Source organism: Nothobranchius furzeri, unplaced genomic scaffold (assembly GCF_043380555.1).
Source record: "Nothobranchius furzeri strain GRZ-AD unplaced genomic scaffold, NfurGRZ-RIMD1 Scf215, whole genome shotgun sequence".
Lineage (NCBI taxonomy): Eukaryota > Metazoa > Chordata > Actinopteri > Cyprinodontiformes > Nothobranchiidae > Nothobranchius > Nothobranchius furzeri.
In genome coordinates, this window is record NW_027223231.1 from 4,607 (window position 1) to 14,519 (window position 9,913).

The following is a 9,913-nucleotide window of genomic DNA, read 5'->3' on the forward strand; positions in this document are numbered from 1 at the left end:
ACTAAAACCCAACACGACGATGTTAAAAACTACACAAGCTCCTGTCTGTAAGCAAGGAGAGCTATCTCCTCAGCCTAATATTGGTTCAGTCCAGTGTACAAAACAAGGAACGCTTGCCAAACTAATTGGAAAAAAAGCATTGATTCAGTGCAATTTGAATGGTTTGGCTGTAACTGCTCTACTTGACACTGGTGCACAAGTCAGCATTATAAGCATGGACTGGAAGAACAGGTATTTGCCTGATCTTGCCCTACACCAACTTTCAGAAATCCTTGAGGAAATGGATGAACTGAAAGTTTATGCAGTGAATGGTGACCTCATCCCATTTGATGGCTGGGTACCCATAGTGATAAATCTTCCTGGGAGCGAAGACCCCAGTCTGTCTATTGGTGTTCCAGTATTAATCAGCAGTTTGCCCATGGAGAGACCACTGATTGGTTTTAATGTCCTAGAACAAATAATTGAGGGAAAGCCACAACAAGCTATACCAACAATGGTCAAGTTACTCCACAATGCCATCTCTGTTGACCCTGAAAGGGCCGAAGCACTAGTGAGCTTTATCCAAACAAAAGGACCAAGCCAGCCTCATTGTCCTCTAAGGATAGGAGGAAAAGACATGGTTATTCCTGCTCAAAGAGTCACTTGGCTGAAATGTCAGCTGTCACCGACCATGGATTACTCTGATCATCCAGTATTGTTTGAAGCTGAAGAGGGCAGTCAGTCCTTAGAGCAGCTTGAAGTGTGCACAGGATTGGTACACATAAAGCAAGGCACCAAGCCCTATGTAATGATCACAGTAACTAACGACACCAAACATGACATTACCTTGCCAAAAAGAACATTTCTAGGCACTCTACAGCCTATTGAACGGATCTTGAATGTCGATTGTCCAAACCAACCTACTCCCAATGTGGGAGTCAATAACATTATTGCCGGCCCAACTGAGTGTACTCCACCTCTCTGGGACCCACCAGTAAACATTGACCATTTGACAACAGAACAACAAGAGGTTGCCAGGAAAATGCTTTATGAGGAGTCCAAAACCTTTGCCAGAGATTCAAGTGACATAGGATGCATCCCAACCCTGCAGATGGTAATCAATTTGAAGGACGAAATTCCTGTGCAGAGAGCTTATACATCTATACCAAAACCTCTTTTGAAGGAAGTAAAGGATTACATCCAAGAACTCCTTGTGAGAGGATGGATAGTAAAATCTAAATCATCTTATGCTGCTCCTATTGTGTGTGTCCGAAAGAAGGATGGCACATTGCGCCTCTGCATCGATTACCGTCTACTAAACCAAAAGACTGTGCCAGACCGACACCCGTTGCCTCGAATAAGAGACCTGCTTGATACCTTGGGAGGGTATAGTATGTTTAGTATCCTTGACCAAGGGAAAGCGTATCACCAGGGGTTTGTGGCTGAAGACTCACGACACCTTACCGCCTTTGTCACACCCTGGGGTCTATTTGAGTGGGTGAGAATCCCGTTTGGTCTTTCAAATGCTCCTGCGGCATTTCAGAGAAGTATGGAGGAGGTCCTTGGTCCCCTGAGAGATGACTGTTGTATACCATACCTGGATGACATTCTCTGCTTCTCACAATCTTTTGAAGAGCATGTAGAAGTGCTCCGGAAAGTACTTCAGTCATTGCAGTGTCAAGGTGTGAAACTACGCCCTGAAAAGTGCGAGCTGTTCAAAGCTGAAGTTCGCTATGTTGGAAGATTGGTCAGTGCAGAGGGAGTTCGTGTGGATCCCAAAGACCTAGATGCTGTGATGGCTCTGAAAGCTAATACACCACGGACCGTAGGTGACCTAAGGAGGGTCCTTGGATTCCTAAGCTACTACCGCTCGTACATCCAGAATTTTTCAAGAATCGCTCAACCACTATATGAGCTACTTAAGGGAAAGTCCCCAACATCACAAACTCACCCCCATCAGGGGAAGTCAAAGGGGCCTCAGCTATCATCCAAAACACCCATTGAATGGACCACTTACCATCAGGAAATTCTCGAGCAGCTCGTCAATATGTTGACACAGCCTCCGATCTTAGCATACCCAGACTTTGACAAACCCTTCATACTCCACACAGATGCATCTGAGCGGGGTCTTGGTGCTGTGTTGTACCAAGAACAGTGTGGAAAGTTACGAGTCATCGGTTACGGATCACGAACTCTCACACCCGCAGAGCGAGGCTACCATCTACACAGTGGCAAGTTGGAGTTCTTGGCTCTAAAGTGGGCAGTGTGTGAAAAATTCCGGGACTATCTGTTTTATGCTCCACATTTTACTATCTTCACGGACAACAACCCACTCACATACATTATGAGTACAGCCAAGCTGAATGCAGTTGGTCATCGTTGGGTAGGGGAACTGTCCGACTTTCGTTTCAACATCAAGTACAGACCAGGAAAAATAAATGTGGATGCGGATACTCTGTCCCGTGTTCCCCTCGACATTGAACACTTTATATCGACTTGTACAGAAGAATTGCCCCAGGAGGTGGTGAGTACCGCCTGGGAGGGCGCTAGGGTCGCCGAGAGAGGGGAGGTGGCCTGGGTGGCTGCTCTCATGGCTTCTTCACAAGATGTTATTCTGCAACCACACCCACCTCTACAGACAATTGGACATGACAGTTTAGTTGAAGCCCAAAGGGAGGATCCAGCAATCGGAGAGATTGTAAGGTTGAAAGAGTCAAATACTAGACTTACCGATGACATCCGAAGATCTTTAAGGTGGTCTGCTAACAGGCTTCTCCGCGAATGGGAACGACTTGACCTGGAAGATGGAATTCTATACAGGAAAACACCAGAGCGGAAACAGCTGGTCTTACCCAACAAGTATCAGACTATGGTGCTTAGACACCTTCATGATCACATGGGCCACGTTGGCACTGAAAGGGTGTTACACCTTGCTAGAGAAAGATTCTACTGGCCTCAAATGAAGGACTGCATAGAGGACTATATAACTAGGAGGTGTCCCTGCATAAAACAAAAGAAACCAACCGTTCGTGTACGGGCGCCCATGAGCAGCTTAAAGTCCAACTCACCTCTAGAGCTGGTTTGTATTGACTATCTGCATCTCGAGAAATGCAAGGGCGGTTATGAGTATATCTTAGTGGTGGTCGACCACTTCACAAGATTCGCACAGGCCTACCCAACGAAAAATAAATCGGGTCACACAGCAGCTGAGCGGATTTATAATGATTTTGTCCCTCGTTTTGGATTCCCCAACAAATTACATCATGACCAAGGGCGGGAGTTTGAGAACGAGCTGTTCCGGACTCTTGGACACCTGTCTGGAGTTGGCCACTCTAGAACAACCCCGTATCATCCCCAGAGTAATCCAGCTGAAAGGTTCAACCGCACACTACTACAAATGCTGCGTACACTGACAGAGAAAGAAAAGGAGACATGGAAAGAACACCTTCCACAGATTATTCATGCCTATAATTGCACTCGACATGAGTCAACGGGCTATTCTCCCCATTTCTTGCTGTATGGCCGACACCCTCGACTCCCGGTGGACCTTCTGTTTGGTTTGGCTAAAGAGGATGACTCTGTGACACACAAGGGATATGCCGAGAAGTGGCGCAAGAGGATGTCAGAAGCATACCGGATAGCCCAAAATAGCAGCCTGTCATCAAGTGCCAAAAACAAGACCTACTATGACCATAAAGTAAAAGGGGTTGTCCTGAAGCCTGGAGACAGGGTCCTTGTCAGGAACCTAGGAGAGCAGGGAAGACCTGGGAAACTGCACTCCTATTGGGAAAAGAAGATATACGTGGTTAAAGAACAGGTCCAAGATAACCCTGTGTACATTGTTTACCCTGAAGGGGATGACAAGGGGAGAATCCGGACCCTACACCGAAATCTGCTGTTGTTAGTCAATGATCTACCAATGGAACACCTCTCACACAGCAACAAAGAGACACAGAGGAAAAAGAGAAACAACGTGGATAGAGTCAATGGCAGACAAGACAAATCAGTCCAACCAGAAACATCTGAGTCGGATGAGGAATCCGGGGCTCGATACTGGCTAAGGGTACCAATAAATTGGACCGTGCCAGGAAGGACTACAATCCCTGAGGAACGGATGATCCCTGAGGAGGGGAGCCCAGAGCTTCATATGTCACCCTTTCCTAAAAGGAAGTTGACTAAAACCCAGAATGGGTCAAGACAAAGGGTGCAGGAGGGGAATGCACATGATCACAGTGGCACCCCATCTGAAACGGCAGCGTACAGACAAAGTGGAACTGAGAAGGGAACCGTGCAGCAGGCGGTTGAGGCATGTGAAGGTGTTGCATGGCAGAATGACTTGCAACCTGAAGTTGTGCAGGAATACCCATATCAAATACAACCAGAGGATGATCGGACAGCTGACCCTCCTGATGGGGATGTAGAATACCCTCCGCCTGAACCCCAGCAACAGGGGATGTCGGAGCCTGAACAGAGTCCTTCTATTCACCCACGGAGATCTACTAGACAGAGAAGACCAAGAGAAATGTTAACATACTCATCTTTGGGTCACCCAACTTACCAGCCACATCCTGTGGTTCACACTGCAAACTGTTACCTTGCTCCTGCTGTCAGTTTTGGACAATTACATCCAAGTTTGCCACCATTCCATGGGACACAGTTTACTCCATACCACTGTACACCGCCTCTTTTCCCAATGTTTGTTTGAGTACGGGCCAGCTGGTTGTTTCCACATGTGTAGGTTGAGTAAACTTGGAACTAGTTGGAGGTTCTTGTAAAATCTTTTTTTTTTTTTTGGTCAAAGTGTCGGGGGCCACTTTTGTTGTCGGGGAGCGTGTAGCACCCATGAAATGGATTGCCACATTTAAATCTTGATCATATATATATATATATATATATATATATATATATATATATATATATATATATATATATATATATATATATATATATATATTATTTGTCTTTTAAACGCTTATGTTTTATTTATGGACACATTAAGTCAGAGCGGAACCTTTGTTTATGGATTTGTTGTTCCGGGGACTGATAAAGGGATGCCTGCGCCTGACGTTTCCTCAGACGTGAACTGGAAGGAAAAGAGAGGCATCCTGTCTTCAGTACTCTGCTTTTGCCTGCTTTATACAGGTCAGAAAATGTGAATAAACTCTTAAAAGTTGTTTTATTAAGCTGGTAGCAATATATATATGTCAGTGCCACGTTGTTATGCTTTAGTTAAATTGAACAAAAAACTGTTTAATATGTAACGGTTTCACTCGCGGCAGCCATCTTAGGTCAAACGGCCGGTAAACTAACAAACGGCTGTTACCGGGACAACGGTTTTCCGTGTGTCCGCTATTATGCTGAAACGGGAGTCTCAGCGCTATTAAAAAGGAGTATGATTGTATTTGGCGAACTTTTTCTACTGTATTACAGACAGTGACAAGAAAATAGTGTGTTTTATAAGAATAGTTTAACTGAGTGGCAAAGTTCAAATGTTTAACCCTGTTAATAATTTCCTGTTTTGATGTCTGTAAGATCATATAGCACATGGACATTTTATCAATTTGTTTCAGTAGTCTGTTTTACACAGAGCATGGTTGATTGGTAACATCTGATTGCAGATAGCACGCTATGATTGAATTCAGTGATACACTGTAAAAAAGAACCTCAATATGAACTATTGGCAGAGAGTGATTGTTTAAAGTAATCAACAATAGAAATGTGTTTGTCACCTAAAATGAAATATACGTTCTGACTAGAATGCTGTGAGAAGCAACTTGAGGGGTGATGTAAGTTGTTTGTTTGGAGTGAAATTATAAGGAACTGAAATGGAGTAACAGAAATGAACCGTGTGACTATAATTTCATGAGTTTGTAAAATAAATGAGACGTGAACTGGAAGGAAAAGAGAGGCATCCTGTCTTCAGTACTCTGCTTTTGCCTGCTTTATACAGGTAACCTACTTGTGACGGCAGTTACCACTCCTGGGACCCGTTACATGTATTGTATGTGCCCGGCTACATACACAGCTATGAAGGTAAGCTAACAAACTTCTGCTGTGAGTTACTAAAGATGCTACACGCTAGCTCTCCACTAGCCTAAGTTAACACAATAAGGAAACGTTATTGGAGCGATAAGTAAGGTCATGCGTGTTTTTCGTGTCTGAAATTTAAAAAAAAAACAGTTTTTATGTTATTCTCAGTTTTAATCATGCAGTCAGGAGAGGTCACGGTTAGGTCCGAGTGTTTCAGGTCAATGAGGAAAAACCAGAAGCCCCACCGTCTGAGTGTAGGGAAACGTTTCCCTGCAGGTTCAGTGCAGGATTGATTCAGGTTCAAAAGAAGACTGTTCATGTTTTTAAACGTCACATTTTTGCGAGTCATATCATTGCTTTTAGTTTGATAACAGGTTAATGACATGCCTGAACTACGTGTGTCATGTGGTATCAGAGATAAAATGTGTCCCAGAAAGAATATAGTAAGTAAAGTTTGTATAAATAGCATGTCACAGAAAGTCAAACATTAGATGACTCGCAGAAGCACAACATTGTTTACAGTTATTTTATTTTTGTCCACTACTTGTTCTACTCTTCTATTTTAAAATGAGTTAAGTGAAGTTAATCATCAATGTTTGTCTCTCCTTAAATGCAGTTGTACTCTAACAAATATTCTGTGTTGTAACAGATTGTGCTAAGGGATTCAAAGCCGGTGGGGGTGCCAGTGTATGTGTGGCAGGTGCAGCCTTGTGATGTCATGTGGCAGCTCAACTCTACCAGACGGCACATTTCTCCTAGCTGAAACTTACATCGGCCCCCCCCCCCCCACACACACACACACACACACACAGTGTTCAGCTGCACAGAAACTGAACAACAGTGGCACAAAACGGGGACCAAGGTTACAATCTTTTAATGATACTATTATTATGTGTATACATATTTCTGTTATAACATTTAAACTTGTTTTTATTTGGAAACAAGGTATTAAACCAGGTCCAGTTAATGACATGGTCATCATATCAGCCAGACAAAGAGAGAAGAGACCGGTAGAATGAACAAGGTATGTTTTTCTTTCTGGACTGCACGCACACACACACATGCACACACCCCATTTGACTTTTGTTTTTCTTCCCAAGAAGCAGTTTGTAAAAAGGAGTCAGCTTCCCCGATGACAGCTTCATTCTGAAGGTGCAGGAGGCGTACCACAGACTTGGTGCAGATGAGGCTCCGGTGATGACAACCATGGCTGTCTCTGGTGATGTACCTCTGGTTGGGTCCACGTTTGGTTCGGTGCAGGAGGGAAGCGGGCCATCTTACCAACTACCAGTGAGGACGGCCCCCAGGACGCGTCCACACAAAGACAACCCTTCTCTCCCACAACTGTCTCTCTCATTAGAGACTGGGACCCTCTGCATGTGCATTTGTGTTTACTGAACATCATCATTTCACATCCCTCACAACATCATTGGGGAAATCATACAAAGCTGAGAACAGAACACAATCGCAGAGTTTCTGTGTGGAGGGGCACCAACTAAGGAGATGCCACATCACTTCGTCCATTTGTAGCAGCGAATATCTCCTCGCTGTGCGTTCTCCTTTTTTAACACCTTAATCTACCAGTAGAAACGTCTCCCAGCATTCCTAGTTGTCTACTGGAGGGATTCATCACTAAATTAAACAAACCAGCTGGGTTCATAATCTAAAACTTGCAGGACAGCGGACCGGGGATGAGAAGCACTGTGTTACTCAAAAAAGTAAAAGGGGACGGGAATGCCAAACTCTAAATATAAACTGGATAAATTGCATTTCTTGTGGTAATGCTGTTTAATTGCTGACAGCTCAGCAGATCCATTGGTAACGTGTTGTGATTTTAGTGTTGGGGGCGAACTGGAGCTCCCAGAGAAAACCCCCATGCAGCACAAGGAGACAGAAATAATCTGTTTCCTGTGAAAACTTGTGCTGCAGTATTTTTTATTTTGTTTAGGTTTTTTTGTACTCCGTGGTTCAAGGAGGCACTTCCTTGACGCAATCAACTACTCGGCTCTCTTCACGTAATACTAACTAGACCATTCGGCCGAGCCGCTCCTTTTGATGTATAATTAGTGGGGGTGCCCTCTGCCCTTCGAGCCACATTAACATCCGGAAGGAGAATAAAGAAGGGCTAAAAATCCTCCGGTGAATAGCAATTATAAAGAGCTCAAATCTTCTAGTGCAGAACAATAAGTGGCTTTCAGGGTCAGGGCCTTGAATAAAGAGGAACAGGGAAAGAATGTTTACAGCGTTCAAATACTGAGTGAAATTCTGTAGTGTTATGGATTAGGAAGGATCAGGTTGGTCCCACTAGACCTGAGTATAACTAATAGCAGACCTTTTATCAGCGCTAACTTGTATTAAAGGGATACTAGGCAGTTATGCTTGCTTTTATCACCCCTAGTGTCCTCTTCTTTTAAACATCTTAATCTACCAGTACAAACGTCTCCCAGCGTTCCTAGTAGTCTACAAGAGGGATTCATCACTAAATAAAAAAACCAGCAGATGAAAACATTGCAAATTGTCCCTCAAAAACTCTAAAAACTAAATTGGATGTGACTTACCCTAACGGTTTGGGCCTAAAATAAGAACAAACTTGGGCAATCCTATCTGAACGCTTATTCAGTCACAACGTAAGACCCTGTTTATGGTATGGTTGTGAGTGTGGTGTACGGCATTTCAAACGAGGTTTCTGAGTTGGAGGTGTTTGACTCCGTGTGTGGGGCGATAGTGGGGGCTGTTCGGCATCTGGGGTTTAACGCACGTGATGTCAGGGCTATGGTCTCATTTGCTTAGTTTAGGTTCATCTTACTGAGCAGTTTTGCTTGCTTTTATCATCCTCTAGTGTCCATTTGTAGCAGCGAATATCTCCTCGCTGTGCGTTCTCCTTTTTTAACACCTTAATCTACCAGTAGAAACGTCTCCCAGCATTCCTAGTTGTCTACTGGAGGGATTCATCACTAAATTAAACAAACCAGCTGGGTTCATAATCTAAAACTTGCAGGACAGCGGACCGGGGATGAGAAGCACTGTGTTACTCAAAAAAGTAAAAGGGGACGGGAATGCCAAACTCTAAATATAAACTGGATAAATTGCATTTCTTGTGGTAATGCTGTTTAATTGCTGACAGCTCAGCAGATCCATTGGTAACGTGTTGTGATTTTAGTGTTGGGGGCGAACTGGAGCTCCCAGAGAAAACCCCCATGCAGCACAAGGAGACAGAAATAATCTGTTTCCTGTGAAAACTTGTGCTGCAGTATTTTTTATTTTGTTTGGGTTTTTTTGTACTCCGTGGTTCAAGGAGTTACTTCCTTGATGCAATCAACTACTCGGCTCTCTTCACATAATAATAACTAGACCATTCGGCCGAGCCGCTCCTTTTGATGTATAATTAGTGGGGGTACCAGTAGAAACGTCTCCCAGCGTTCCTAGTTGTCTACTAGAGGGATTCATCACTGAATTAAACAAACCAGCTGGGTTCACTATCTAAATCTTGCAGGAAATATCCTGAAGCCAGACAGCAGCGTCAGGAACCTCAGCTCAATTTTTTCTAAGTCTCAGCAGACCGCACCGGAAACGGTGAAGTTGCAAGTGGACTATTCTGGCCGTGGGGGGGGGGCGATAGGGGCTGGGTGGCCTTTCATTATCCCTCTAAAGGGTCACTATAGCACATAAAGGCTCAAGAAAATTATTTAAAAATACAAATTTGTTGAAAATTGTCCCTCTACTTCAACCTTGATCAAACATTCTAAAAACTAAATTGGACGCAACATACCCTAACGGTTTGGGCGTAAAATAAGAACAAACTCGGGGTGTCCTATCTGAACGCTTAGGCATTCGGTCACAACGTAAAACCCTGTTTATGGTAATAGTCTGAGTGAAGCGTTTGCTCTCTGTAAATATCGCCACA

The 9,913-nt window shown here is 43.9% G+C and overlaps 1 long non-coding RNA gene across 5 annotated transcripts; it reads left to right on the top strand.

Moving 5' to 3' along the window:
• Positions 1-4,990: 4,990 nt before the first annotated feature.
• LOC139065849 (uncharacterized) lies at positions 4,991-7,778 on the top strand. Of its 5 annotated transcripts, none has more exons than XR_011518817.1 (4): positions 4,991-5,369; positions 5,930-6,012; positions 6,659-7,033; positions 7,110-7,778. It is a non-coding gene; the product is annotated as an uncharacterized lncRNA (long non-coding RNA). The 5 variants fall into 5 exon arrangements; XR_011518816.1 differs by having other exon boundaries at positions 4,998-6,012; positions 6,659-6,871; positions 6,955-7,033; positions 7,113-7,778; XR_011518814.1 differs by having other exon boundaries at positions 4,999-6,012; positions 6,659-6,871; positions 6,955-7,033.
• Positions 7,779-9,913: the final 2,135 nt, after the last annotated feature.